Source organism: Pistacia vera, unplaced genomic scaffold (genome assembly GCF_008641045.1).
Source record: "Pistacia vera cultivar Batoury unplaced genomic scaffold, PisVer_v2 Contig226, whole genome shotgun sequence".
Lineage (NCBI taxonomy): Eukaryota > Viridiplantae > Streptophyta > Magnoliopsida > Sapindales > Anacardiaceae > Pistacia > Pistacia vera.
In genome coordinates this window covers 162469-177656 of record NW_022196031.1, presented here as the reverse complement: position 1 = coordinate 177656, position 15188 = coordinate 162469, and the positions used below count along the sequence as shown (strand labels likewise).

General features: G+C 29.0%; 1 pseudogene; it reads left to right on the top strand.

Moving 5' to 3' along the window:
* The first annotated feature begins 470 nt into the window (after positions 1-470).
* LOC116130908 lies at positions 471-2004 on the top strand (annotated as a pseudogene).
* Positions 2005-15188: the final 13184 nt, after the last annotated feature.

Genomic DNA, 15188 nt, shown 5'->3' with positions numbered 1-15188 from the left:
ATAATGCAATAGGAATTTATTAATGGAACTCAAGATTCAACACACACGCCACCTTAAAGATTCCTTTTTAATTAATAATAAATTATCAAATGCTTATCAATAGGCCTTTTACTATTGGCATGGAGAAATTGGCCATTTAAAATTTTAAGCAAGAAAGGGGCTAAATTCTATTTACCATTCCATCCATGTAATAGTAACACTATGATACTGACAATACGGGCCAATCATCACTCACCTTATCTCAAACAAAAGACACCATAGATCCATAGTTCAATTTCATCTGAATCTTTTTGTGAATCATGGTGTCCAAATGTATCACATCAACCTCCTCCCCATCTTCACTTTCCCAGAGCCATCACCCCCTGCAAATTCCCCACTCCTTTATTGTCACATAACACATCCACCATAGCATCTTCCACTCACAACTTCTTCCCACTTCTCTTAGGAAAAAATGCAACATTTTGACCACAATGGCATCAACCAAATCGGATTTCACCTCGGAATTCAACGATTTCCAACCTGATCCCGCGCTCACCAATGAAGATCTCAAGCCAACAGAACTCAATCATAGGACTTTCTCTTGTGGAATGGCCAGTCTTTGGATTGGCCTTGTTGTTGGTGTTCCATCTTACTACTTGGCTCAGTCTTGTTGATCTCGGCATGGCTGGTGGCAAGAACGCCACTGTTGTTGCTGCAAATATATTTTGTTAGTCCCTTTAATACTTACAGGCCATCCTGGAACAAAATATGGAATTTCTTTTCCAGTCCTGGCTCGATCTTCTTTTGGTATTCGTGGTGCTCATATTCCTACACTCCTTAAGCATTGGTTGGCTGTGGTTGGTATGGGATTGAAACTTGGATTGTGGTGAGGCAATTTTTCTTCTTTTGCCTAAATTCATTAAACAACTTCACTGTCTCGAATTTACCATGGCTTGGTACATCTCCTTGAATTTGCTTGTTTTATTGCCTTTTGTTTGCCCAATTGACTATTGTTTGGAAAGGGATAGAAGGAATTAGAGAGCTGAAAAATACTCAGCTCCAATTTTGATCATACTCACTTCTAGTTTTCTCTTCTGGGCTTATTCCAAAGCCGGTGGATTTGGCCACATGCTCTCTATAACTTCCCGGCTATCTTCTTCAGATTTTGGTCCTATTTTTCCCTTCACTCACTGCAAATATCAGCTTCTGGGCTACTCTTCACTTAACATTCCTGATTTTACTCGATACGCCAAGAGCCAAACATCAAATTGTGGGTCAGGCTGGCCTTCCAATTTTTAGGGGGCATTTACATTTGTCGGCCTTGCAATAACCTGCTCTACTGAAGTCATTTGGTCATGTTATTTCTAGTCCAATTCAACTTCTTGGAAAATTGGAGGAATCACACAATAATCTTAGCCATTTTAGGCATCAGTCTAGCCACCATTACAACCAATATTGCAGCCAATGTTGTAGCTCCAGCAATGCACTTGTTAATCTTAGTCCTTCGAATATCACATTCAGAAGAGGGGCTTTTTTAACTGCATTGGTTGGAATTGCATTCCAACCTTGGAGGCTTCTTAAATCGAGTGAGAGTTTTGTGTACACATGGTTAGTTGGGTATTCTGCTTTGTTGGGTCCAATTGGTGGCATAATTTTAGCAGATTACTATCTCATTCACAGAGCAAAATTAAGTGTCAGGACTGTATTCTTTGAGTCCTAATGGAGCTTACTACTATTCAGGGGCTACAATTGGCAGCCATGCAGCTTTGATTATTGGATTTTGCCTGTGATTCCTGGTTTGTTACACAAGGTTGGGTTCCTCTCCACGATTCCTGATAGTCTTACGGTAATTTATAACAATGCTTGGTTTTTCAGCTTCTTCTCTGCAGGTTTAATCTTTGGATTCTGTCATGTTTGAAGGGAAAACAAGACTCTCCACCCTTAGAAAAAGAACCCCTTTTGCCCAGTACAGCACTTAAGTTTTTGTTTGTTTGGTTATTTCCTTTCTCCTTTTTTGTAACATAAATTTTGTAGTGTAAAGATAGATACCCATGAAACATGATTTCAAAAACTATATGCTATGAAAAAGAATTAATGTATAAACAAATTAAATTGTTATTTGTCTTGTTCAAGAATGCTTAAGGTTTTTTTGCTGCAACCCATTTCAACTTCTTATTGGGATGATATTACTTGCAATTCTCTCAAGTATAAAGATTTGTATAAAAAACAAAACAAATAATATTAATATCATGAATAAGAGTGTGATATTGTTCTTCAGTAATTATTTAAATAAAGATTTTCAATTTCAAAGTTTTATCCGTCTGTATCCAAATGCTAATTGGGATCTTCATGATTTAACAAAAGACAAGCAAATTCATGGTTTCTAAGACACTGATAAATATCATGCTCTACTTCATCCATGTAAACACAGGTAGCTTCAATTTGAAAATTATATTGGTTTCATCAATTGCTTTCTCTACTTTTAAAACTGATTGGGTCAAAGGGTGGCGACAAGGGGTTTAATTGGCTTTTGTTTTTTTAACAAACAAATTTTCTTGTATTAGTAGTTTGGAAGCAAATATCTCGCTTGCTTTAAACTGTTAAGATTAGCAGAATGGAATGCAGCAAGAAGACAGATGAGGCCCATGTATGCCCGAATTTGTGCGTTGACCAAATTTTCTTCTACTTATTGAATTATGAAATTGTAAGAGTAATTTTTTTTTTTTGATAAAATGTGAATATTTTATTTTAAATGAATAATAAAAAAAAAAAAAACTATGTTAAAAACGTGAATATTTATATTATAACTGCATGATGAATTACGCAACTATGGCACTTGCCTTTAAGAAAAATTGGGAAATGATTTTAGCCCACTTTTTTCTTCTTTAGCCCCTATAAATGTAATTACAAAATATTGTTCTTCTCCCTACTTTATTTCAAAGCTTTACATTTGTCTTTCCCAAAAAATTAAATGAAACTTAGATCAATAAGAATTCATAATTTTACAATAAATTGAAGTTCAGATAGGTTTCAAACTTACTTAATATTTCTTCTTTATAACATGAATTAATTTTCAGATTTTATATCTTTCTAGACCTAAAGCAAAAACAACTACTATTTAATCTTCTTTTGGAGTTGTTCTTTATTACTTTCTTTCTCTCTCTCTCTCTTTTTGTTTGTTACTTTTCTAAGTTTTAATTGGGAAAACTATTTCAAATTACATTTTTTAAATGGAAAACTAATAATACAACCATAAAATTATTAGAAATTAAATCAAACAACGAGTTTCTGTTAGTTTTGGGAGTATTTTTAGAGCTAACAACTTTATATATGGAGTATATTAAAGATCTCAAATCTAAGCAAATAGTGGTTTAAGACATTAAACACCCTTGGATTTAGTGTATGCACAATCAGACCTAGAGGTTTAAACATAACATACAATCTTAATGTCATAAATAGTAACATTTTCATCCAAAGAAAACCGTCATAATCTAATCCGTTATTTAACACACCAAATCGGACAAAAGACAAAAAAAAAAAAAAAAAAAAAAAAAAAAAACTTTGTTTATCTGATTAATAAAAAATAAATTGCAATAATTAGATATAATTATATAAAACAATCTAAAAAGTAATTGCACAATAGAAAATTATACCAACCAATGAAAATAATAAGCATTTTAATTAGAGAAAGAACTTTTTAATTAGATTTTTTTTAATTATATAATCATTAAAAATAATAATGTACATGCAAATTATAAAATTAAGAATAAAATAAAAATGTTAAAACAAAAGATAGGTGTACTTTATTAGTTAACTAGACATGGGGCCCTTGCGTGGGTATGTTTTTCAATGTTTTTTTAAATAAATTGTAACAATTTATTCTAACAAACTAAACTAATTAGAGTAAGACATTTTATTTGTTAAATTATACAAATTTTAAAGTAATATAATATAAATTTTATATATATCAAATTGTATTAAGATAATTAATAATTCTACCTGTATATTTATATAATCAATATATGTAGATGTCATTAAATCATTCATCCAATTTGAGAAAATCCACCTGAATATTATATAATCTAATTATATTTTCAGGATCATCACTTGAACAATCGATAATTTTTGCAAACATTGTTTGATATTCGATGTCAGTATTTTGTAGTATCATGTATGATATTTAAGATCACCTGAATATTATCAAGATCAACATATTAAACTTAAAATTTATACTGACCTTCCGCAATTTTTGTAACTTATATTTATTTTCAAGTTGCGTTGCTTGGGTATATTTATTATATATTATTTACATTATATTGGTTTTTTTGTGTTTTAAATATATATTTCTATATTGAAGTTCACTTTAATATAAACTATAATTAAAACATAAATAAAATATCCACAAATTGAACTTAAAGTCTATATCATTATAGTTCTTTTCAAATATGTGTCCATTTGAAATCTGCAACCAAGGTCTAAAACTTTCTCAAGAAAACAAGAAAAATTTGTAGATAACCCACCGGGTATTATGATAAATCTATAAATCATCAAAAAAGGGGAAACATTGTTGAAAAATGTGAACTTTTAAGCAAGAGACTGCAGAGCCAAGAAAAAAAAATTGATTTTGATTGTTGAGAAGAGAAAATGAATTATTTTTATCATTATTATTTTAGAAATTAAAAAAAAAAGAATGTTGAGAAGATAACTCACATAGAAAGCAACAACAACTCCAACATATAATCTGAAGGCAACTTAATTAAAGCATTAAGAAGCCATGAAGATAAAGGTCTTAGTACAAATCTATTTGTTACAATTACAATTGACCACACCTATAGCAAAAAGCATTTGATGATAGCATCCTAAGAAAGACGAAATTGTAAAACCCACAATCAAACAACAAAACCAATCCAAAATCAACGAAAAGATAGAACAAATACATCAAAACTACATATCAATATTTGTTTTCCTTTGTCATCACTAAAATTGAATTTGTTTTATGTATGTGATGATAAAATGAATGATTCGGCAGCAAGTCTATAGTTATCCTAATTCATCATATAATATATCAAATTAAAGCCCTATCTTTCTAGTCTCTAAAGATTTAAATTGCTCATCAATTGAAATTTTATTGACAAGTTATGGCTAATTACTACTGACTGTTCAGTGGAAATCGAGAAACAGGAGAAACTGAAATGTGTGTGATAATAAATAATGGTTTGATGTGGGGCTACAATTATCTGAATTAAGTGTACAATATGTCAAATTAAAGTCTTGTCTATCTAGTTTCAAAATATTCAAACCTCTCATTAATTGATTTTTATAACAAGTTATGATCAATTTACCACTGATTATTCAGTGAAACCGAAATGTATTTGATGATAAAATGAATGATTTGATGAGATACAGTTTATCAAAATAAGCGTATATATATAAAATTAAAGCTCTATCTGTCTAGTTTCTAAAGATTTTAACTTCTCATCATGGATTTTTATTGAGAAGTTATGGCAATTTACTATTGACTGTTTGTAGAAACCGAAATTGTGTGATGATTAAAGGAATGGTTCAGAAGTGGGGCTAAAGTTTCTAATTAAGCATATAATATTCTATCTGTCTAGTTTCTAAAGATTTAAACCTCTCATCAATTGGAGTTTTTTGAGCAAGTTATGGTCAATTTTATTGACTATTCATGAAAACTGAAATGTGTGATGATAAAAAGAATGGTTTGGCAATGGGGCTACATTTATCCAATATCGTATAATATACCAATTAAATACCTATCGGTATAGTTCTAAATATTTAAATCTCTCATCAATTGGAGTTTTATTGAGCAAGTTGGGTCAATTTACTACTAATTGTTCAGTGGAAACCGAAATATGTGTGATGATTAAAGAATGGTTCGGAAGTGGGGCTAAAGTTATCCAAATTAAACGTAATATACCAAATTAAATCTTGTCTGTCTAGTTTCTAATATTGAAAACTCTCATCAATTGGAGTTCTATTGAGCAAGTTATGGTCAATTTACTATTAACTATTGAGTAGAAACCGAAATATGTGTGATGATAAAAAGATAGTTCGGAAATGGGGTTACATTTCCAAATTAGACATATAATATACCAAATTAAGCCTTATCTATCTAGTTTCTAAAGATTCAAACCTCTCATCAATTGGTTTTTTATTGAGCAAGTTATGGTCAATTTACTAACTGTTCAGTGGAAGTCGAAATGTGTGTGATGATGAAAGAATGGTTCGGCAATGGGGCTATAATTATCCAAATTAAACGTATAATATATCAATTAAAAACTGTCTTCTAGTTTCTAAACATTCAATCATCTCATCAATTGTATTTTATTGAACAAGTTATGTCAATTTACTACTGATTATTCAGTGGAAACCGAATGCTTGTGTTAAATAATGAAATTAGTTATATTGAGCAACAACCTCTTTTCATGATATATGTATGTAATAAAAAGATATCACAAAAAGAGATAGAACAGTTATAGTTAAAACTACATATCAATATTTGTTTTCCTTTAAGGATAATATAATTTCGACTATTATAATGACTTACTAAAGCTACATGGTTTGACATCAAACATCAGATGATATTTGTGACACAAAAAATTTGTTCTATCTAGCAACAAACTGTTTTCAATAAAGTATTAACATAAAAAAATATCAATAAAAAGAGATAGAACAAATAATTAAAACTACAATCAATATTTGTTTCCTTTGTCATCACTAAATTGAATGGTTTTATGTGTGTGATGATAAATGAATAGTTCGACCGTAGCCTATAGTTATTCAATTCATGATATTATATCAAATTAAAGCTCTATCTTTCAGTTTCCAAAGATTTAAACTACTCATCAATTGAATTTTTATTAAATAATTATGATCAATTTACTACTAATTGTTCAGTGGAAATCGAGAAACAGGGGAAACCAAAAGGTGTGTGATAAAAAGAATGGTTTAAAGTGGGGCTATATCACCCAATTAGTGTATAATAAGTCTGTCTATTTTCTAATATTAAAAGCTCTCATTAATTGGAGTTTTATTGAGTAAGTTATCGTCAATTTACTTTGACTGTTTAGTGAACCTAAAATATGTGTGAGGATAAAGATGTTTCAACACGGGGTTACAGTTATCCAAATTAAGCGTATAATTATCAAATTAAGTCCTATCTATTTAATTTCTAATATTCAAACATCTCATCAATTAGATTTTTATTGGGCAAGTGATGGTCAGTTTACTACTAACTATCAGTGGAAGTCGAAATGTGTATGATGATGAAATGAATGATTTGGCATGGGGCTACAGTTATCCAAATTAAGCGTATAATATCATATTAAAGAACTGTCTATCTAGCTTCTAAAGATTCAATCCTCTCATCAATTAGATTTTTATTGAGCAGTTATGATCAATTTACACTGCTGTTCAATGGAACCGGAAATATGTGTGTGATGAAAGGAATTGTTCGACAGTGGGCTATAGTTATCCAAATTAAGTGTATAATATATCAAATTAAATTACTATCTGTCTAGTTTCTAAAGATTCAATCCTTCAATCAATTGGATTTTTATTGAGAAAGTTATGATGAAAAATGAATGTTTTACTGACCCAAATTTAAGGGATTATCATATTAGGACTGAAGATAAATATTTCAAATAAAACCTATTAATTGGAAAACAGAACTAGCCAAATTAATTCACTTAACTATATACTCGCACATTAGCAGGATATAAACAATTAATCATTCATATAACAAATTAAAATACACGAGGCTTTTATGAAAACATATTCAACACAAATGAATTGTTTTTACTATATAGTATGACACATACTCACAGTTTGGCTGACAATAGGATCATCCTCGATTTGATCTTAAAAAGTACATGAACTTTCCTTGAAAACAAACATATAAATTTAATCATCGATCATTATGTTAGATTGTTAAGGAATAATTATTCATTCATATAACAACTGTTACCTGAAAACGCATCAACAAAGTTTATAATCTTCATATTAAATGTTTAAAGAACACACTTACCGTTTACAGGACTAACACAATTAATCATTCAATAGATTGACCGACCAAAAATAATCATTCAACCAAATAATAACCGTTAAAATAGTTGGAGATATACTCACAATTTCGTATTAAATAGTTAGAAGATATACTTATAGTTTGAAGAACGAATCAAAATACAACTCATTTGATAATGTCAATCGGACATCCTTCCTTTATTCCATACCAATTCATAATCTTTGACTTGTAACAATAACAAAACATAAATAAATAAAAATCATCGATTAACAAATCATAAGAACAACGTATAATTGACATAAACTAACATGATCTATAACAATTATAAAGACCAAACGTATTGTTAACAACAACTACATATTGCGATAATACACAATTAACATACGCCCCTTTTATAACCTCTTATTTAGATCTTTCGAATGCCAACACAATTAATATACGAATTGAATACAAAGAAATGTTTGCAATATTAATACAATGCACCTATATAATTATTAATAAACAGTGTACTTTTATTACAATGCAATGCACCTATGTAATCTAATATTTATGTCTATTTATTTAGACTTTAGAATATCAATGCAACAATTATATTCTCTACATCATTATCATAAAATTCACCATATACAACGCAAATTCAGTGTCATTATGGTTAGACTTTTAGAATAAAATGCATCTATATAATTAGTATTATTATTAATTATTATACAACTAATGCAATGCACCTATCTAATACAATCTTTATGTCTATTTATTTAGACTTTGAATCCCAATGCAGCATTAATATTGTCTACATCATCACCAATAAAATTCAACCACATGGTAATCACAAATCCAAAGTGTCATTATAGTTAGAGCTTTAGAATGTTAATGCAATACACCTATATTATTATTATTATTATTATTAATTATTAATACATCCTATTTTTTAAATTAATTAATAATTATAAATGGAGCAATAATATAACCCAATGTGTAAGATAAGGAATTTGATTGGCTTGTCAATCTAATGTGTCAAAATAGAGCAATTCTAAAGCTTTCAAATGTGTCATGTGTCGATCAACCCATATGGGTATTTAGCTTTATATAATATTTGTTTATTTTATCCCTTAGTTACCTGATTAATTTTGTTATCGTACGATACCCAAAAAAAAAAAAAAAAAAAAAAAAAAAAAAAAAAAAAAAAAAAAGAAGGAGAAACTCTTTTTTTTTTTAATATATGATTATTTTTCGAAGCATTTTCAGCTTTAACACTTCATCTAACTGAGTAAGCTAATAGCAGTTACTTTTGGATGAAAATGACAGTTGTTTAAATCTTCATGTCTAACTGTTGATTACATTAGACCTTAAGGGTATTTATGTTTTAAAACTGCAAAATAATGAACATATTTATAATTTTTTCCTAAAGTAAAATATGTATAAAAATCATAATTAATATTTTATTCTCTAAATACTAATATACCCCTATCTAAGGTAGAAGATGTGGTTAAAGATTAAAAAAAATATGGAGTCTAAAAATCACTTTTAAAAAAATAGAAAAAAGAAGCTTACTGATAAAGTTAACTTATAAATTTGGGCCTAAATCTGCTTTCACCCGTGAAACAAAAGTGCAAGTGGACATATCTCATCTACATCACATAAGGTTGCATGAAATTTATCGGCCCAAACCTGCCACATGCTTCAACTTAAACATTGGCTATTTGAGGCATCTATTTAATGGATGAATTTATCAGCACTTAATTTGTTCCTGAACGGAAAGAAAAGATTTGGAATAGTTTTAGGCTTTTGGAATGTCAAATCCGAAATCTGGGATACTACATGTCCCCTTTCTTTTCGATGTAAATATTTAATTAGTGTTGAATTGAATTAGTTGAGTGGTTTGCTGTGACCAAAATTTACATGGCTTTCTTCAAACAAACGACTTTCAAGTCTAAAATGAGGGGCAGCCATACTAGATTCCTGGAGAAGGAAGTTTTGAATATACATGAATTTGAATAACTTCATAATCTTAGAGGAGATTGATTCTACTGTTCCCAATTCCAACATGTAATGCTTACCCAAAATAAAATAAAATTAAAAAAAGAATATGGGTATGCAAATTTAACATATTTTATAGGCAAACTAATTAGTCTGTCCACCAATTTCCAAAATCAACAAAAGATGGCTGAGTGACATTTTGTCCCCCATGGTATCAGGAAAAGACAATTTTCTCCAGGGTTTCGGAAACTCACAGCTAGCATTAAGGCTTTTTATATATAGTGCCCTAAGAGATAATTTTTTAAAAGTATCATATATCCTTCTAATAGAGGGTTTTTTGATACTTTTATTTTGCAGGTTGCTGAGTGCCGGATGGGGCAGCAACAGAAAACCTGGCTAAGACTAATAATAATTCAAACAGGAGCTTCATAATAAGTTTCATAAAGTCAAAATGGTTGAAAGAGAATGACAAATAGATCCGACCAAGAGACAACTCAATCGTTGGAGAAAAGACAATTATTTTCTGCTGTTAATGATAAATACATGGTTGAATTGGATGATTATAGTTGGAAAAACATTAATTGATTCATTGTTTCTGCTTGGAAGTACATAACAGATACGTACTGTTTTCATTTATAAATCTCACACAATTGGAATTTTGTTAAAATTCAAACCGGTAAGGAATTTAATTGCAAATATAATATCATTAACTTACGAGAATATGAAGGAAAGAAAACAAGAACTCTCTTTCATTTGACAAATATTTAGAAGAAGAATCATTCTAGTGGGCTTATTAAATGTATTCAAATTATATTTAATCTAACAACCAGTCTTTGCCAGGTACCTAACATCCAATTACATGAATTCACTTATGGACAATCAATGAGACAGAAAATATGTCTCATAATTTATTTTTTGAAAAATAAAAAAGGAGAGAATTTTTATTGCTGATGGCCAACGAACATGAATTTGGTGTTGAACATCTTAAATTCTTATAGCTTATCGCTCCAATGGTCAAGTCCAACAACAAAACCCTAGCTTTTCATCTTATGGGATAATGGTATTAAATTAAAAAAAAAAAAAAAAAAAGTAGTTTTGAGGCATGTACGTATAACATATGTATATATAATTCTTTTTTTATTTTTCTTTTTTTGGGCTGGATGTTCATATTTTTTTTTTAAACTTTAAACCTAAAGAGTTTTTAATTATTGTCTTCTTAGAAACTCTTTTCAGAGAGTTTTATAGTTTGATTTTTTTTCAAAAAAAAAAAAAATATTGATAACTATACTTGAAAATTTCTTATATATATATATATAATGAGACATCAATTATTTAACATATAAATGTTGCATAAATAAATAAATCATTAAATCAAAAAATTTTGCAAGTACACTAATTAAGCCACTTTTACTCATAAACTATGTTTATAAAAAATATTCCAAAGGCAAAAAACTTAAATCACTAAGTGTGAGCTAACAATTATTCTATGAATTATCTTGAATAGTTTTTGATGGAATAAAAATTGTCATCTAATGTAATATCAATCATTAGGCGTGCATGGATTTATAAGCTATAAAATAGTTCATAACTTGTACCACAGCTTGATCAGTACTAATAAATTTAATAAAATGATAGGAAAATGTTATAAGGAAGAAATCTGGATTTAGTTAAAGAGAGTTAAGCTTGGAAGTTAATAATTATGAACCAATACATTAAGAGTATAAGTTTTTTATATGCCTCCATTTTGTAAAATTAGTAATACTTGAGTGCTATACAATCCGATCATAAATTAATTAATAAGTAAAACCAGAGGGAAGTATAATTGTCTCTTCCAATTATTTTCTAAGACATCTAAATCTACATCTACATCTACATCTATACTCTCTTTGACCAATCCTTGTAAAAAATTAATGTAGTTTAATTCGTTCTTTTAAATTATCTCGCATAATACTAAATATACTAAATTTGTAAATAAATTATTTGTATACAAACTTATATGACATAATATGAAGACTAATACTACCCATACAAAATGTGCATACAAAGACTTTCATGCAAAATAATATGACATAATTACTATATTTCCAAGTCATTCAATCTCATTTATTATACATATATTAAGTTGACTTTTTATAATAATTTTTCTATTTATTGGGTGACACGTAACTTTATATGGAAGTCTTTATATTCACACTTTATATGGGTAATATTATTCCAATATGAATCAATGAATACATATATATGGTGTTTGGATCATATAATATTTTATTATAGGGGAATGTTATATTAATGGAAAAATAGATCACCTTGAAGATTACAGAGAATATTTAGAAAATGTATTTGATTGGTTCGAATAAATTGGTGAATAATATGTTTGGTTGGGAGGATAAATGGGTGGGTATGTTATATAGATTACTAAATTGCCCTCCTTTTTAAATATTAATATAATAAATTTTTTATTATTATTTTTTGAATAATTTCTTTTAACCCCCTAAATTTGAAATTTTGTTAAAACACTCCAGCCATATAAAACTTTAATTTGTAGCAAAATCACCTCTCTCTCTCTCTCCTCCCCCCCCCCCCCCCCCCCCCCGAAGCCATTGCCGGCAGTCGACTAATGGTGCACAATTGGACGTATATGGTCAGTCGTGCGCCGGCAAAGCCATTTCCGGCCATGGATCACAAATCCATGGCTGTTTTATGGCCACAGATCTGGCCATGAAAATGCCAGATCTATGTCTGTGAAATGGCCAGATCTATGATCGTTTCACGGCTATATCTTTGATTGTGAAACGCCATAGAAACGGCCAAATCTGGTCGTTTTCTGCGTACAACCGGCCAAAGCCCATCAATCATCCACCGTTATGGCGACTGACGTTGGCGGCCAACCATGGTGAGTAATGGTCGGCAGTGGTCTTGGGTGGCTGTGGATATTTTGTTAACTTTTAAACTTTTTTGTGGCTCGGGTGTTTTAGCTAATTTCTCAAATGTAGGGAGCTGGGTAATTATTATTTGGTAGACATTTGAGGGCAATTGTATCCGAAATGGTTTTTAATTGAGGGTAAAATGGGTATAAAAATCAGATTACCTCAGTAATATTTTAATCCCAGGGGTGGGAGAGGGTATCAGATTACCCCCCACATTACCAACACTAAACACTATTTGCAATAAAAGATTTCTGTAATATTTTATTACTTGCAAACCAAACACCGGAATTTTGCAAAATAAACGAAGATTACCCCAGTTATCTTATATGCCTCCGATTCAAATGCGTCGATAGAGATAAACTTAATAAATGTTCAATAAATATGAACTAATGATGTGATATTATATTGTTATTTAATTATAAACAAATTAAATTGTTATCTGTCTTGTTCAAGAATGCTTAAGCTTTTTCGCTGCAACCCATTTCAACTTCTTATGGGGATGATATTACTTGCAATTCTCTGAAGTATAAAGATTTGTATAAAAACAAAATAGTGTGATTATTGTTCTTCAGTAATTATTTAAATAAAGAGTTTCCATTTTCAAAGTTTTATCCGTCTGTCTCCAAATGCTAATTGGGATCTTCATGATTTAACAAAAGACAAGCAAATTCGATGGTTTCTAAGACACTGATAAATATCATGCTCTACTTCATCCAATGTAAACACAGGTAGCTTCAATTTGAAAATTATATTGGTTTCATCAATTGCTTTCTCTACTTTTAAAACTGATTGGGTCAAAGGGTGGCGACAAGGGGTTTAATTGGCTTTTGTTTTTTTAACACAAAATTTTCTTGTATTAGTAGTTGTGAAGCAAATATCTCGCTTGCTTTAAACTGTTAAGATTAGCAGAATGGAAGTGCAGCAAGAAGACAGATGAGGCCCATGTATGCCCGAATTTGTGCGTTGACCAAATTTTCTTCTACTTATTGAATTATGAAATTGTAAGAGTAATTTTTTTTTTTTGATAAAAATGTGAATATTTATATTTTAAATGATGAATTAAAAAAAAAAAAAATCATGTTAAAAACGTGAATATTTATATTATACTGCAAATGATGAATTACGCAACTATGGCACTTGCCTTTAAAGAAAAATTGGGAAATGATTTTTAGCTCCACTTTTTTCTTCTTTAGCCCCATATAAATGTAATTACAAAAATATTGTTCTTCCTCCCTACTTTTATTTCAAAGCTTTACATTTGTCTTTCCCAAAAAATTAAATGAAACTTAGATCAATAAGAATTCATAATTTTACAATAAATTGAAGTTCATGATAGGTTTCAAACTTACTTAATATTTCTTCTTTATAACATGAATTAATTTTCAGATTTTATATCTTTCTAGACCTAAAGCAAAAACAACTACTATTTAATCTTCTTTTGGAGTGTTCTTTATTACTTTCTTTCTTCTTCTCTCTCTCTTTTTTGTTTGTTATCTTTTCTAAGTTTTATAATTGGGAAAACTATTTCAAATTACATTTTTTAAATGGTAAACTAATAATACAACCATAAAATTATTAGAAATTAAATCAAACAACGAGTTTCTGTTAGTTTTGGGAGTATTTTTAGAGCTAACAACTTTATATAAATGGAGTATATTAAAAGATCTCAAATCTAGAGCAAAATAGTGGTTTTAAGACATTAACACCCTTGTAGATTTAGTGTATGCACAATCAGACCTAGAGGTTTAAACAAGTAACATTACAATCTTAAATGTCATAATATAGTAACATTTTCATCCAAAAGAAAACCGTCATTAATCTAATCCGTTATTTAACACACCAAATCTGACAAAAAGAAAAAAAAATACAAAAAAAAAAAAAAAACAACAAACTTTTGTTATTGATTATAAATAAATTGAACAATAATTAGATATAATTAATATAAAACAATCTAAAAAGTAATTGCACAATAGAAAATTTTATCCAACCAAATGAAAATAATAAGCATTTTAATTAGAGAAAAGAACTTTTTAATTAGAATTTTTTTTTAATTATATAATCATTAAAAATAATAATGTAAAACATGCAAATTATAAAATTAAGAAATAAAATAAAAAATGTTAAACAAAATAGATAGGTGTACTTTATTAGTTAACTAGACATGGGGCCCTTGCGTGGGTATGTTTCTTCAATGTTTTTTTAAATAAATTGTAAACAAATTTATTCTAACAAACTAAACTAATTAGAGTAAGACATTTTAT